This window comes from Fukomys damarensis, unplaced genomic scaffold, assembly GCF_012274545.1.
Source record: "Fukomys damarensis isolate Sample0158 unplaced genomic scaffold, DMR_v1.0_HiC HiC_scaffold_26, whole genome shotgun sequence".
Taxonomy (NCBI): domain Eukaryota; kingdom Metazoa; phylum Chordata; class Mammalia; order Rodentia; family Bathyergidae; genus Fukomys; species Fukomys damarensis.
Window position 1 is genome coordinate 16,942,533 of NW_022900938.1, and position 17,063 is coordinate 16,959,595.

Sequence of the window (17,063 nt, forward strand, 5' to 3'; positions counted from 1 at the left end):
GTAAGGCAAATCCCTAAATCTATTCTGAGCAGAAAGCCATGCACAAATGAAGACTCCATTTCCACTTAGAGTTGTTTTCACTTCAGTTTACTAAAGAACGACAAACAGGTAGCATACTCAGTATGAGATCAAGACACAGATTAATGAACACACTGCCTGATGCCTTCCTTGTTTCTCCTGAGTGGCATATTCAAAGTGCTCAACACAGTCCATGCAGTGAACACCTAGACAGGTGTTAGACAATGTCAAAATGTCATTGAAATGGATGTGCAGACAAAACCTTACTCCGTGCAGTCTATTGTAGTATTTATGACAACTTTATGATATTTTTGGAATTCGAGCTTGAAACTGTGAGAACATATAGTATATGATTTATGTTTGTGGTGCCTCATGTCTTCACCTCCTAGTACATTCGGGTTTCTTTTTTTAAAAAATGCTAGAAGATTGCAAATAATCTACAGGTATATTATAAATACACTTCACATTGAGATAGTCACATATATGTATGTGACTATGCTTTGCTCCTTGAAAAGTTCCCTAACATGTTTTAGGCACCTAAGACTAAAGCACATTAAAATCATGTCATGATGAGGAGCATATAGAACAAAGAAAGTTCTCTGGTGAACTCCATTAATTTACAACTATTGGCCTTGGTTGTGGAAAAACTCAGTGTCCCATCCACCATGGTATCTCTCATCACAATGGAGCAGGATACAGAGGATGAAGCACACAAACTCCAGTTCTACTAGCTGCAGAGGAGTCCATTGTGGAGTCCTGGGCATATCGAAAACACAGGCTTATTTGAGTGGATTTTAGGTTTGGCTATATTTTTAAGATATCTTCCTGAAAGTATTTTAAATTTTACTGATATTGTTTTTGAGTTCACAAAACTTTGTATTTGTTGAACATGTCATCATCCTAAACAGTCTAATCGGGGGCACATTACTAACCACTTAATTGTTTGCAACAGAGTACACTGCAGTTACTATACCAACTATGTCTTTTTCTTTTTCTTTTTTTTGGTGGGGGGGCTAACGTGGAATTTTTTTCAAGCTTCTGTCTTTGGGCTGACATTTTCAGATCTTAAACAGTAGTGAAGATGACTTCTTCTTCACATTGGGAAATGTTGAATTCATTTTTTTCAGAGTTTTGTACGTAGAGAATTTTTGTCTTGGGATACTTCCACTTAGAATTTAAAGTTCCAAATAAAGATTGGAAAAGTCTATGGAACAGTAGCATTACAATTTCTTAGCTGTAAGACATAAATGCAACATATAATTCATATCTATCTCATGAAAATTTCCAAAGCACAATAATTCAAAATAAGATGGTATTGGGCTGGGAATTTAGCTAAGTGGTTCCGCTGCCTGCCTCGCAAGCGCAAGGTCCCAAGTTCAATCCCTGGTACCAAAAACAAACGAAATAAGATGGTATTAAGATATCACTTTAATCAGTAAGAATCAAGATCAGCACAAAGATATCTGTGCATAAATTGTATGATTGTCTCAGCTGGTGTGACCACAGAAAAAGTAGACAGAAGAGGCATGAAAGACTAGTGGAAGCATAGTTTCAAGTTCAAGGTTACTGATTTGGGGGAAATAACTGTGAAGTACACAGATTGATTTTACATTTGTAGTCATTGATCTCATCTTAAGCTATGCAACACCCATATTTCTGCACTAACATAGTATGTTTCATTTGTTAAAATAGTCAAATCAATATTTACATCATGAGCTTTGGTTACTACTGAACTGTGTTAAAGTGTTGCTGTACCTTTTAAGACAACACACTAAACTCACCATAGAAATATGAAAGTCCAAATTATAACTGATACCACAATAAATAAATTTGGACTTTTCTGAAGAAACAGATTAGATATCTGAGTGTTACCCTGCTAAAACTTAAAATGTAGAAGTAACTATGATTAGGAAGAGGCTAGAAGCTGGCAGAATTTTAAGGAGCATGACAGAAAAATCTTAGTTTCGCTTAAGCAGATTCTTTTTAGTGGAGATAGGGGCATTAAAGATGCTTCTATTGGGAGCTCAGTTGGTAGAGAGGTAGTTACAGGAACTAAAAGAATAGAGATCCTTATTATATAGTGGCAAAAAGCAAAGTGGAATTGTCTCCTTCAGTTATGTATAATATAGAACCTGTGAAACATAAACTGAGATGATTACCAAGAAAAGTGTTGAAATGTAGCCAGTTTCTTTTGCTGCTTAAAGTAAACAGAATAAGAGAGACAGGCAAACTATAAAATAGAAAAGGAATTTGGGCTTGATGATTTTAGAAAATCTCAACTTATTCGGATGACAAATGATATAAAATTAAAGACTTTCTTAGAATGTAGCATAGGAAAAGAAAGCCAGTGGTGTTGCTGTGCTGAAACAAATCAAATGATTAATGTTTGATTATGAGATTAAGGTTGTAGGCCATAGATCTTCTTAGTTAGATTTTGTATAATTTGAGGGTGTTGGAAGACTAAAAATGACAAAATGGTAAGTAAAGTTCAGCCTCTCGAAGATCCAGAGTCCAGACACTGGCAAAGAACAACTTGGGAAAGAAAGAAAGAGAATTAGATCATTGGAAATCAGGAAGGAACTGACAGGAAAATTAAAAGCAATGCACAGAATTTTGAGAAAAGAATCACAATGCAGAGAAGGGAATGATATAGTCTGGACTCTCTCCCTGGTTTCTGGCTCACAGCTCATTGGGAATGGAGCATGCCTTTACAGAAGCAAGGTGAGCACTGGGGGCCCCAGGGAGGAACAGCAGAGGACACTGGGTTAACAATGTCTGCAGGGACAGCATGGGGTTTGGTACTCCTACCACACGTCAGGTCAACAGCTGACAGTGATCCCAGTACAGGCACCTGCCAGATTGCCAGAGATTGCTTGGTTGAGCGCCATTCCAAGATGAGGTTGATTGTTTGAATTTGGGACTCTAAACATGTGGGAGATGGCTTCACTTCAAGGTTTCTAGTGTTACCCTCCCACAGTGACTGGGTGAGACACCATGGGAGACAGTCAAATGTAGGAAGCAGGCTCTAACGAGACTCCCTGAGGGGCTTTAGCTCATACTCAGCAAGCTAAGACCTCTGCCATCAGGGGTAGGAGGCCAGGCTCAGCTTGAGTTGCACTGAGTCTGAAAGTACCAGAGTTGAATCATTTGAGCCCTTGCCCTACTTGCTTTTAGCACAGATCTAGAGTCTCATTGTCTTTCTTATCCTACCACTGTGAATACAAACTTAGATTAGACTTCCCCACTGCCTGGGACAAAAAGAGGAACCTGTAGAATGAGGATTGTATCAGCCGGGGCCCACTAGTGAAACAGTTAATATAAGATACATAAATATATAAGGATTTACAAGGTAGGCATACAGCGGCTACCCACAGAGTTAGGTGTGAAAGAGTGCAAAAGAACTGTCAGTGTGCTGAGATCCTAAGGCTCAGATCTTAGGTTGAAGGCCTGGAGCTCACTGTAGAGTCCCATCTGAGTCCACATCATGAGGCTGAAGGGTCTGTGCTGAAAGGCTGAAGCTTTTACAAGAGATATATATGTCTAAGGCAAAGTGAAGACTGGAGCTCCCCGGGAGAAACAGCAGCAAGACTTCCTTCTTTCCCCCATTTTACATCATTCAGGCTAACAAGTCTGTGAGCTGGAGCCACTCACACTCAGAGCGAGTCTTCTGTGTTCAGTAAATCCATTCAGCCACACCCAGAATGGTAATAATCTAGTCAGTGACTGGGTGTTTCTTACTCAAGTTGATACAACAGTTAACTTGAAAACTCACAGGTCGTAAAGCTAGGCAGAGAAAACTAAGAATTGCTGGACTCCAAAACTGTGGATTCAGGAAGGAAACCACTCATTCGAAAACACACAAAAAATTTTTTTTTGTTTTTTTAGTTTTTGGTTTTTTTCCTCCATATTATTTTCTTCTTCCTCCTCCATTTTTTCTTTTATGTCTCTTTTTTTTTCTGTTTTTTACCTAATTCTGTAAATGTTTTTCTACTCCTTAATATGATCCTTTGTCTCACTTCTCTCTCGTCTTTCTCATCTCTCACTGTTTAATTTTTCAAATTTTCCCTTTACATTCTCCCATTTCCAGCCCCTTATATTTTTAATAGTATAACCATTAAACTTTATTAATCTTTTGATAGTTAACTCTTTGTTACTCCTAGTGAATTCATTTCTATCATTAGTGGAGGTTTGGTTGTTGCAGTTAGTGCGTGTTTGCTATATGTCAGTATCTGGTTTCTTCGTATTTATACTATAATTGTGGATTTTTTTTTCTCTGGTTAAGGAAAGTATATTGTTAGTTCTCATGGTATGTCAATATACAACTTGCCTTGAACCGTATTGCTGCTGCTGATTTGCTTAATGTTGCCAGGGTCACATGATTGTTGCAATCAATGGGTTTTTGCTGTATGCCAACACCTGGATTATCTTTGTGACATTTACAATGCTCTATGGCCCATTCTTGGAGAACTGGGTGTTGGGCCAATTACACCACCTCCTCCCTTCCCAAATTAATAGAGATGGTCAGATCTTAGGACAGTGGCAAAAGACTATAGTCAGCCATGCCCAGAGTGTATCATTGAAAAGCATACTAACTGAAGAACTCCATATTAATAAAATCTTTTCGCTATATGTGTCTGCAAACTTAAGCACAAAATAAAACAACAACAACCAAAAACAAAATAAAACAAAACAAACAAAAAAAAAACCCCAAAACAAAAAACAATAGAAACTTGAAAAAACGAGGCCACAAAATGCCTCCAAAACTCTCAGCTCCCCCAAAGCCAATCTTGGGGGTACTGGGGAGGGAGAGAAAAAGTTACATAGCTAAATTATTAAAAAGTATAAGAGAAGAGATTAAAAGTCAGATCAATGAGGTACTTGAAATGTAGCACAGAAGCTATAACTAAACAAAATGAAAGTATAGGAGCTTGTAGAATACAATAATAAAAAAACTAACTGAACCAACAAGATGATACAAAATATGGACGATGCATTTAACAAAGAATTAGGTTCCAAACAGCAATCTACAAGATTAAAAATTATATGGAAAGTGTGGGCTGATGAAGCAACCATTGTGAGATTATCAGATTATCAGAATTAGAAGATAAGATTCTTTCAAAGGTCAGTTAACCAGCAATACCTTAAAAACAATAAAAGAATATGAAAAATGGATCTAACAGCTGCTAACTGAAACAAATGAAAAAGCACAAGACAGTCGAAATGGCATGAAAAACCTGTTCATAGAAATAACAGCATAAAACAGTCAAACATAGGGAAAGACATAAACATACAGATAAGTGAAGCATAAAGAACCCCGAATATCCATGATCAAATGAGAATCTCCTCACAGCATATGATAGTAACAATCCCAGAAGTCCAACACAGGGATAGAATATTGAGTTGTTAGACAAAAGCATCTAATCACGTATAAAGATAAACCCATCAGAATTAGAGCAGATTTCTCAAAGCAAACCTTAAAGGCCAGGAGATCTTGGAGTGAAGTGTTTCAACTCATAAAAGAAAACACCTTCTGACTCAGACTTTTATATTGTGCAAAACGTTCTTTCAAAACTGATGGAGAAATAAGATATTTCTATAACAAGAGCACCTCAAGAAGTTCATAACTACCAAACCAGCACTACAAAAAATTCTCAAAGATATTCTAGAAGGAGACAATGAAGCTATCAATGTCAAAAAATTTAATAGAATTAATAGAGCAAGCAGGGTGAATAGTTAAGCAGAAAGGAGGGGGGAAAAAGGAGGAAACTAGCAACAGAAAAATAATACATTGATAGGATAAATCAGTATCTTTCAGTAATAACTTTCACTGTGAATGGTCTCAATTCCCCAATGAAAAGACCAAGATTGGCAGAATGGATCAAGAAACAAAATCCAATGATAAGCAATATGGAGAAACACATTTAATTAAAAAAGAAGTTCATGGACTAAGAGTCAAAATATGGAACCACAGGGTGGGACATTTCTACATGGGGTAGTTTCGAACCTTTCTACATGGTTGGTGGGAATATAAGCTATGCAAATCAGTATAGAGACTCCTCAGAAAATGAAAACTAGAAATTACATTTGAGACCGTTATTCCCCTTCTAAGTATTGCTGTGAAAGAGTTGAAGACATCATATTACAGTGATACATCATACCCATGTTCATAGCAGCACAGTTCATTATAGTTAAATCTTGGAAACAACCTATATGCCCATCAACAGATGAATGAATAAAAAAAAAGTGAAAGTTTATTTACAATGGAGTACCACTTTACCAAGGATAAAGAAGGATAAACCTGAGCCATTTGTAGGAAAATGGATGTGCTTTGAGACCAAGTGAAATAAATCAGGCTCACATGTTTAAATATTATATGGTTTCTCTCATATGAGAAACCCAAATATAAAGACCAAAATAAAAGAGGGATAGTAGGGGGAAAAAAGAAAATTTCCTAATGGAGCTGTTAGCTTATTAAAACATTGTGATTTTCTGCATTTTGTGAAGTTTGTAGTATTTCATAGCTTTTAAAAGTGTATAAGCTTTAGACTTCACAAACTAGGGTTTTCTTTCCATTCATGATAATATCAGTGTGTATTTTTGTTAAGTAAATAAACTTTTCATGTGAAAAATAATGTTCCCCTAGACATCTCAACAGAGACCAAAGGAGGGATTATCTCAGAAAGATTCATAGATGTAGCCTCTGTCTAATGGAGATCATGTGCCTCTAATGGAGATACAAGGTCCTTGAGAAAATTCTACCAGCAGGACCACTGCTACCTTGGACTCAAAGGCACAGAAAGAGAACAAAGTGAAAAGGAGATATTAAATAGGTAGTTAGATTTTCTTTGCAGGAAGTGAGATGATAAAGCTACTCAGCTTCAAACCTATGCTACTGTTCATGTAATAGAAAGAAGGCAGAAAAGAACCTTTGGTTACAAGAACAGTCTATTTACCACCTTAGAACCTGGCGAGATCCTAAGCAGAGAAACCCAACAAATTCCTCTTAGGCTTTTGACCTATAGAGCTGTGATATGATAAATGGGTATTATTCTAGACCACTAAGGTTATTATTCATTTGTTATGCAGGAATCTAATACAGATATTAATAACTAGACTCACTAAAAACACTAGTTTATTTCATGTAATTTAGAAGATAGAACAGAGTAATTCTTTGAGATTTTTGTGTATACTCCAAATTTTTTAATAAACTGCTTGCCTTGAAAAGTTTTTTAAATGCTATATTTTCTAGACAGTTTCTATTAAGCTATAAATGTATATATTCATGGAACCAGAAAGTTGCCTAGTAATTGCTTCTTCAAATCTATCTCAGTGTACACTTAGAAGCATAGGCTTCGAAGTTGCTTTAAAGACAACTATGCAGACAGCATTATGGAATCTCTCTCTCTCTCAACTTTTTTGTGTAACTATTAATATTATTCATTTAATTATTTACTATATATAAAAATTATTGTATGTAAACTTGAATCAATAGTACCAATTTTTTAAAAAGGTTCATTTTGGAAGATTTTGTTTTTCTGCTTTAAAAACTTTAGAACATAATTAGGTCTCTAAAGGGAAAGAATATACTGTATTCTGTGTTCAAGTTTTTGGAACATCTTTGGCAGAGGTACGTTGTGAGAATGGCCAACTCAACATTCTAGAACACACCAACTTGAAACATTCTGTTTTCTTTTAGAGCAACAAAAGAAAGTACAGAGAATTATGAGAGGAAGTTGTATCTATGCTAAGAATTTTCTAGAATACTGGAGAAATGTAAATGATCAAAGTGGAAAGACTCAGAAGACATTTATGCTGGCTTTTATATTTTTGGTATTTTCTTTTATTTTTAATTTCTTTTTTTGAAGCAAAACATTTACTGGTATATTTTAGATATACACAGTGATAACATTAATCATAGGGAATCATGACATGATATATCTTGCTTCTTTTTTTAATAAGGAAATTAATAATTTTGTGTTTTCGTGTTAAGAGGTTCTACAACTGCTCAGGGTTCACCGATAGAAAATAAACCCACAGTGGCTAATTTCAAAAAGAAAAAGATTTATAAAAATATATTAGATGACTTACAGAATATTTCAGGTAGCTGAAAAACAAACCATCTTTTGCTTGATGTCCTAAAGCCTCGCTATAGGACTGGGCTGCTGACAGAGCTACCTTGTTGACACCACTGGGGAGAGCTTCATCTCCTGTACTTCTGCCGTTACTGCTGCATTACACCTGCTGCCCCAGGAGCATTCCTTCTTGGAACCTAAACCATATCTGGAACCCAAGCAGCAACAGCATATAGAAAATGTAGCATTTAAGCTTGCCAGGAAGGGATATGTATTCGGAGGTTGACATAGTTGTGAAATAACCCACAGTATCTCCCCAACAGAGACCTAATAACTTAAGGCCTAGGATTGACATTACATTTAGTATGGAGGTAGCAATAAAAATATCAGATACCTAAAGGGTTATTTTTTTCTTTAAATTTCCTAAGGAAAATTTGTCGTTTAAAAAAAAAACTTAAATGAGAGTTTTTGTTCTTTTCAATGTAAGTTCTCTAGTGAGTGGTTGATATTAATTAAATTAAATTAAGATAAAAATCTGACTTTATTTTTCACTGGCATTTATTTTGTGCTTTGGTAAAATTTGCTTTATCATATTGTCACAGATCCACAAGGTTGTCTAGTCATTTCTGATTTTTAGCAAGCGTTCATCTATGTCACATAGGACACTAGCCTTGTGTCATAGTTTATAGAACACATTGTTGTCCTGAGATGAGTCCTCCTTACACACATTTTTTGGCATTGAGCTGTCTCTTTATCTGAACTAGCTTCAAAAATACTAATGTCAAAAATAACATCAGCTTACAATGGGCTTACAGCAGTGACGATAGTTTTAGTAACTGAGTCAACCTTAGGCCGAGTGCCATTTGCTGGAACAAGTCAGATGTTAGGATATTATTTCCTGGGACTTACACCCAGAACATTGGGGCTCAGATATAGGTTGTCACAAAGAAGACTAGAAATCAGTAGTGGTGAACAGTCTCGTCCCTGCTGTAGCATACGCAAAAAAAAAGTAGGTATTATAAAACGTATGCTGCTGAGTTGACAGTGACTAAATTAGCATAGCTACTATTTGAGAAAAGTGCACGTTTTGAAATAGCTCTGAGTAGCATCCATTATCAAAAACTAATGGAACTGACCATTTCTCATTTTAATGCTTATTTAGATTTATTTGTGTAATGGCCAAATTTAGTTGAAGTTTGAGCCACTTAATAACAATAATAAATAACTAATCTAAACAAACTACTAACCCATCCCAGTAGGCTAAGGGCTGAAAGGAAAGGAAAAACAAATTCAAAGCAATAACCAGGTGAGTGATGTGATTTTTTTTAACCTTTGTCCTCCCTAGTGACTGATCTTATTTTCTTTGGTTTTTCTCTTCCCTTTGGACTGTTTATTTTTTTCAGCGTTCAAAGAAATAATGCCTGTTTTGTTTCTCTCCCACCCATATCTCATTATTATTCAATGCCCTGAAAGTAGGAATTGTAATTTGGAGAGATGACTACTAGATGTGTGCCCTTTCAACCTAACAGCAGCAGAAGGATTATGAAGGAAGATAGTTATAACTAAGGTGATCGTTAGCTCAGTTTGGGTCCTTCTCAGTCTATGCCTATTAATACCATCTCCTTTCATTCTCCAAACTGTCTTGGATTGGCTGATGAATTGCATGGTCACTCTGGTTATTACCAAGGTGTTAAAGGATGATGTAGAAAAGTATAGAAACTTTCTCTAAAACTGTTGATGATAGTTGACATTTTGGTAGATTTGTTAAATTATCCTCTTACTAATAACCCCAAAGATAGAGTCACCTGTATTGGCTATATAGAGATTTAAATCTCTGTATACTCTTCAGAACTATTTTATTGTTTGCAGGAGCTTTCAAATGCTTAAGCAATTGTTCTTGTTTACAATCATGAAAATTAAAGTACTCAAAATTTTTATATATCTATAATGAGAGAATATTCTCCTTTCAATAATTTAAGAAATATTGTTAATGAAACTTCTTACTTGAAATTATAGTTCAGGCATATAAATGGAGATTTAATCAAATATATTCATGATCGATCTTTTGAAAATATTTTTCAAGGATACTATTGTTGCTGGTAATTTTGGTCAAGAAAATGAAATACATTTTGAAAATGAAATTAAAAATATTAAAAATGCTCAGAAAACAATAAAATTAATACAGTAGTTTTAAAAATAATTTAATATGCTTTTTTTCATTTATCATTTCTGAAAGGTATTTTCTGCTGTGTTTTGGTGTTTATTGTAATGTAAAAAAAATTCTTGCCTCAAACCAGATTTTTATTCCCATGGATAGCAAGTAATTCCTTTTCATCATAATCGAAAGCAATATTAATATAATATTTAATTGAACCCTAGAGAAGTTTTTTCTTTTGTCCTCCTAACTCTGTTGTTTGGATTCTATAAATGAAGCTCACTGCAAAGGCTTAGGTTAGGCTATAATAGACAGTATCCCCATATGAAAATTCAGAGTGTTCTCTTATGCTTAGTAGAAGTTTGGGAGATTTTTGAGAAGCCATTAGGGCCTGCTATCAGTAAAATAAGACACAGCGGAGTAGAGTAGCTGATGATTAGAACTGCCAAACGTCTTCCATAAACAGTTCAGACATGCAGCTTTCAATTAGAGTTAACATATTTTCTCAGCTTAGATTTTTTTAAACCTTGTTAATAATAAAATAGTGCAACAACTCCATTTGGACCATGAAATAACAGAACATAATTCCAAAAGAGTTTTTATAGTGTACTTTTTTCTGTAAAAAATATTGTCCAAAGATCTTACAGTATACTTTTGTCCAGTTTTTCTTTTTTCCAACTACTAAGTATTAGCATTTTTATAGGGTGGAATTTGTTGTGAATTTCTGCCATTATAAAGATGACATGGGGTTAATCACAATGTCATGCTTTCATTCTCAGTTTTTTTTAATGAGGCCAAAGGAAAGGATTCAATGGAAAAAGTAGAGCCTATGTTAGGATTATCATGATTGCACTGTGTGTGTTAGCCATTCACTTACTGATACTATTAAATTAGTGGTCAGTCCTAAACTTATGAGTTAATAAACGTGGCAGTTAAGTTATTTAAAGACAGTCATTTTTTTTTTAATAGACACTATGTTCACCCATGTGAACAACCAAAAGAGAGAGTGCTTTTAACTAGAGAGAGATCAACAGTGATCAGGGAGAGAAAGAATCTGCCAATCTTGAGATTTGCCTTGCTTTTAAAGGGATTCATAAATGTTTTTCTTTTTCATAGATGCAATTTATGTGAAAGTTTCCTTTGTGTAATTTTTGAAAAACTAATGTTTCTTTTCCCAACTACTAAGTATTAGCATTTCCTTTGTGTAATTTTTGAAAAAATATTGTTCCTGCCCAATTTGTAGTCGTAGGATATGTGCTGATAATGCTGTTAACACCACTCTATTTTTCATTATGGACTATAGGACAGATTTAGGGCATGTTTTCCATGAAGGAAAAAGAAAATTAATGATACTCCATGTTATGGCTTGTGTTTAGGTACCCACCCCCGCCAAAGCCTTATTCTTTTAAAGAGGTGGCTGAATTTAGAGTATACTCTTGCTTCGTGGTGGGGCTAGGCCCAAGGGCACTAGGGTTAAGGGCAAAGTAGTTTGAATAAGATAAAGGGCAGAAAGACCTGTTTAGCTCTCTTGTTGCTTTGCTGTCTTCTGCTGCCATGAACTGTTACCCTTCTGCCACCCTGCCTTGGAGCCAGGCAATTATGGACTAAAACCTCTACAAACTGTGAGCTGAATAAACCCTTTGCCCTCTGACTTGGGGTGTCAGGTGTTTTGTCTCAGCAACAAGAGAAAAGTAACTAAGACACGATACTTGGAATCATGGGCACACAGGGAACCCTGGGGTCCAAGTTAACCTTATGACATGAGCACCTGAAGGAGACAAGATTCAGCAGATAGCTCTGGCCCTTGATGAATCATGGAAATGCTCTGCCTCAATTTATCTATTAATGAGGTCAGTGCACACAGTTACACACAGTCTAAGAGAGAAAAGAGAGAATCTATGCAAATGTCACAGAGAAGAAGGTCTTCATTTCAAATAAGCAAAGTGTAAGCTCAAGCAAAGAGTGAACAGCCAGTTGCCTGACTCCACCCTTACCAGGTACTGAGGTAACCATTTTGTTTGAATGGTCTGAAGGAGCTTTTAAATGAGCCCACTTGGAATAGATGAAGTTAAAGTTTCATTAGCAGACAACAACTTTCTCGGGATGATGATTTCTTTCTTAAGAAAGCAGTATTAGCCAGGTCAGTCTGGGACTCCCACTAGGTTCTGAATGTCTACAATCACATCCTCAAAGCCCTTTAATTGCTAATTCCTGTATTTTCCTAGTAAATAAAGTATATATCCTGCATAAAGTATGTTCTAGTAAGAGTATTCCCATTACTACTTAAATCAGAAACCAGTGGTAAGCTAAAAAAAAAAAATCACTTTGAAACCACACTGTATAAAAATATACAAAAAGTCAAGGGAACATTTTTTTTGTATGGAACAAACAGGAAATATACAGTGAAAGGAAAAAGACATAATACCATAAAGGAATTTCCTATTGTTGAAAAAAAATTTGTGAGATTGAGTGTATATGTACACACACACACACACACACACACACACATAGAGTTTCTTGGAAGGCACAAACCACCCTGAGAATGAGATACTTTATCTTTATAATAAGTAGTGGATAATTAGAAAATCTCTAAGGTCTCATTAAACCTTTACTTTCTAGAACTGTTGCTACCATCAATCATGATAAATAAATGTCAGGTAAAGAATTTATCTAAAAGGAAAGCTGAAATAATCAAATAATATATATGTAGCCTTAGCAGAGGGGATTAGAAATGTAATTTAAAAGTAGAAAATAGGGATGGGGATTTAGCTCTGTGGTTCCGTGGCCTGCCTTGCAAGGACCCGAGTACAATCCCTGGTACTAAAAAAAGAAAAAGAAAATAAAGCCATGATTTATTAGAACACTGCCACATTCTAGAGGGTGAAGGAATGCTAACACCAATCCTGTGATTGTGCTTTGAACACAATGGTACAGTTATAAGTACCACATCCGAGGCATTGGGCTTAAACTTCATGTACATATCATATCATGTGACCACATGAAATCAAGTGTAACATAATCCTCATCTTACGAATGGGATATTGGAGATAAAAAGAGGATCATTTGCTTGCCTAGGGTCTCTGGAGATGTGGAACATGGTTCACATCCCACTAGTTTTGCTCTAGAGTCTGTACCCTCTCACTAAATCCTGACAACCCTGTGAAATGGCCATCATCAGCTGATACAGATAATGATTTCTGGGTTACAAGGCATGACAGCAGGGGATCAGAGAGGTTAGTGACTTTTCTGTGAGTACATACAGACCCTGTACAATAACAAGGATATTAATCCAGGCCTTTTGAAATGTAAACTTTTCACTATGCCATGCTAAAATTTTCCCCAGTATAGCTTTTGTCCTTATGGTGATGAGTATCTGACTGATTATCTGACTATAATTAGATCTGCCTCCCAAAGAAAAATCAGCATATCAACACTATTGCATGCAATCACCTACACTAAGCATTCACATCACAATGCCCTGTTTTCAAATTGGCTGGTTTCATGGCATTCCATATCACAACAGTTCTTATTAGCAAAGTTGGTTTGATTCACAAACCTGTTTGTACTCCAGTGACTAAAATGATGGTGTCTCATTGACATTCTTCCTTTTAATCATGGAGGTAGAGCAGTAGAAAGAGGCTTGGTTGTTTCTAAATTCTGGGACCTAGTAAGACATATTTTTCTGCCTCTCTGACCAACAGGGAAGAGCTATGGATTAAAGAAATATTACTATTCCTTCCCTCAGAGCCTACTCATGAAAGGATCTCTTTTTTCCCTAACCTTCCTTTGTTCTCCTCTTTGGCATTTTCCTTTCCCTGTGGAAAATGTATGTATGTGCAACTCTACCTGGCCTGTATTTGATGGGAGAACAGATCTTGCAGTCCCTGACTTTTGACTTTTGGCTGATCAAGACATAAATTGAGCCAGGGAGACCAGAGTTAAACCCCCTATTTATTTAATGTACGCCATTGAGCATCTGGAGAGTAGTATGATTTTTTTTATTCCCTCCTGGCATTAATTCTGAGAGGCAAACAAACAAGTAACAAGAGAATCTAAACTGAAAACTGACTTACTTACTTCTCCCCCAGGTGCTTGGATATGATTATTACTTAATACTTCTTTGTCACATAAATGTATGGAGTACCAGAAAACATGTGAAATTGTTCCAGATAACAGAAAGTGGCTTGAAAACACAGACCAAAATGTGAACAGCACCATAGGGGCTGGAGATATGGGGTCTGCTGAGAACAGGATTTTGAAATCCTGAGACGCAGACTAAAGCAGAGTTCTCTCTGCAGGGCTGGGCAGGGCATTTATAAAAGTCACTGTCATTTTGTGGCACTTTTCTTCTGTGGATAGCCTTCAATCTCAGCCCTACTGAATCACCACATTTTCCTTTTCAGATTCACCACCACTGATGGTGAATCAGGAACATTCATGTACACAATGGATAGCACTTGATAACATTTGAAGATGGAAATGTCTTCGGTCATTAGGCAGGCTGACCTCAGGGCTCTCAAGAAAATTGTGCCAGCCCAGGATGTCTGCTCAGAGGATCACTGTGGTGTGGCAGGTGATGAATGAGTGGTCTTTGTAACCTTCCCAGGAGACAGGCTAAGTTGGAAAACGATTTTAGCAATCACGGTGGGTCAGTGCGACAGAACTTAGATACCACCATCTACTTCTCCGCTTGGATGAGGAATGGCAGGCCTGGGTCTTGACTTACAGGATGTTCCATATAAAGATGAGAAAAATAATTTCCCCTATTCATCCGCCTCTCTGAAATGAAAATCTGCCCAGGCAGTACAGGATTTCTTTATGTCAGAAAGTTCACTGGTTCAGAGAGAAAGACCTAGTAAGCACTCACTTTCCCTTGGAAGATAGGAGCAGGTAAGGACAAAGTGGCCCTGGGTTCTCACCTCACATCAGGATGCCACCTTTGTATATTTAAGTGCCATCAACACCTAAAGGAATATGAGAGACCACTGCATTTTTTGAGAGAATCTAAACATAGGGCAAGTTTCTTTTACTTCTTAGATTTTTATATGAGATTTATTGTGAGAGAAAAATAGAAGTTGAATATTCATTAGTGCTCTTAATTCTCTTTTGAGCTGAAGATTTAAAAGAGGCTTGGGATTGCAGGGTTTTGTTTTTTTTAATCTTGTTGTGCTTTTGGGGGTGACGTTAGGTTCCACCATCTGTAGGATATGTGCGATTTGAATGTCTTTTACTTGTAAACTTCAGCTCTTTCAGGAAGCTGTTTTTGTTTATGTTGCCTAAAGAGCAGAAATTGGCTTCCATCTCAAACAGTCTCTGCATTATTAAAATGTAGCTTTTGTGCAAAGACTTAACTGGCTCTTTAGGGCCTTTACATATTAATGTTATATACTAAGAACTATTAAAATGTCACAAATTCAGCATGCTCATTAATTGTGTTCTGCTTTATTCGTGGTCATGAATGAAAGGGCAAACTAGTTATCTTCACAATCTTTTAAACACACAAAAACCTGAAAACACACATACATAAATCTAATACAAAGATAATATTCTCTTCATCTGAGAGATTAAGTCACATAATTCCAAAACGACCTGCAGTTACTACTCTCTCTTTGATTCTTATCCTTAAATAGACCAAACTAGAACAATTTTAACCTACTCTCATTATTTAGTGTAAAATACTTAGAGTAAATTCTTAATCTGAGATGGGTTTTTCTTCTGCAGGGAGAATGTGTTAATGCATTAGCTTGTCTTCAGCTGGTATTTACTTAGAAATTTTAAACTCCTTTAAAAATACCTGAGTACACGGTCATGATGAGGTTAACCAGGAGGACAAGGAAGAAAGGGGAGAATAAAATCAAATAATGCACCACTTCTAAATGATCCAGTCCACTTTTTCTCCCAGTCAGAAAAAAAGTAATAGTTTCTTATCAAATATTAACTTAAATATGTGATAACAAAACTTCATTGAAACAAGTTAGCAAACTAAAGAGCTGAGCCCTGGGCATCCTTCTTCCAAATAGCTGTTGTGGTGGCTAAGTAGAGCAATGAAAATCCCGGTTTAAAAGTCAAAACGGGTATACACCATTTCTGTTCTTCACTTTGCCACCCATTAATATGGGTAACGTTGGGCAAGTTCTGTAACTTCTCTGGGTCTTGTTACCTTATTGGTAATAAAAGAGGCTTAGACAAAATGTATTCAATAGTTGCTGAGTTCCTGGTATATACCAGGCACATGTGAACTGACAGGTGTTTGCTGAGATTCTGATGAGTTTTAGTGAGACATAAAAATAGAAAAAGCAGCCCTTGTCTTCATGAGCCGAAACTTCATAGGACAGAAATCTGTAAAACCTCATGCATGAATTGAAAAAAGAAAGAAAAAGAAAAGAAGAGAAGATTTGAGACTATTACAGAAATCTGGAGAAGACACATTGGGTTTACATGAGGGGGATATGATTGACAAAGATTTCACAGAGAAGATGATTGAACTGGGGTTAGATGCCATTCTCCAGATGAAGAGGGGATGTCAGGTCTGAGAGCACAGCTTGTAAAAGTCAGCAGAAAGCCCCAAGACCTAGGAGCGGTCCTCTATGGCTGGAATGTAAGTATAAAATGAAATACACAAGGGATAGCTGGAATAAATGGTACAGCTTTATATCCAGGGTCCCCAGCCCTCACTTTATATCAGGGTTCCTTGGGCCACAGACAGGTTGTGTGACCTGTTAAGAACAAGGCTGCACATAGCCATGGATTTAGCTCAGTGGTTCCGCTGCCTGCCTCATATGAACAGGGACCCGAGTTCAATCCCCAGTACAGGAAAA

The 17,063-nt window shown here is 36.4% G+C and overlaps 1 protein-coding gene across 3 annotated transcripts in view; it reads left to right on the plus strand.

The window, feature by feature from the left end:
• Positions 1-17,063, plus strand: part of Znf385b (zinc finger protein 385B) — a 299,896-nt gene that overhangs the window by 149,697 nt on the left and 133,136 nt on the right. The window lies entirely within an intron of this gene.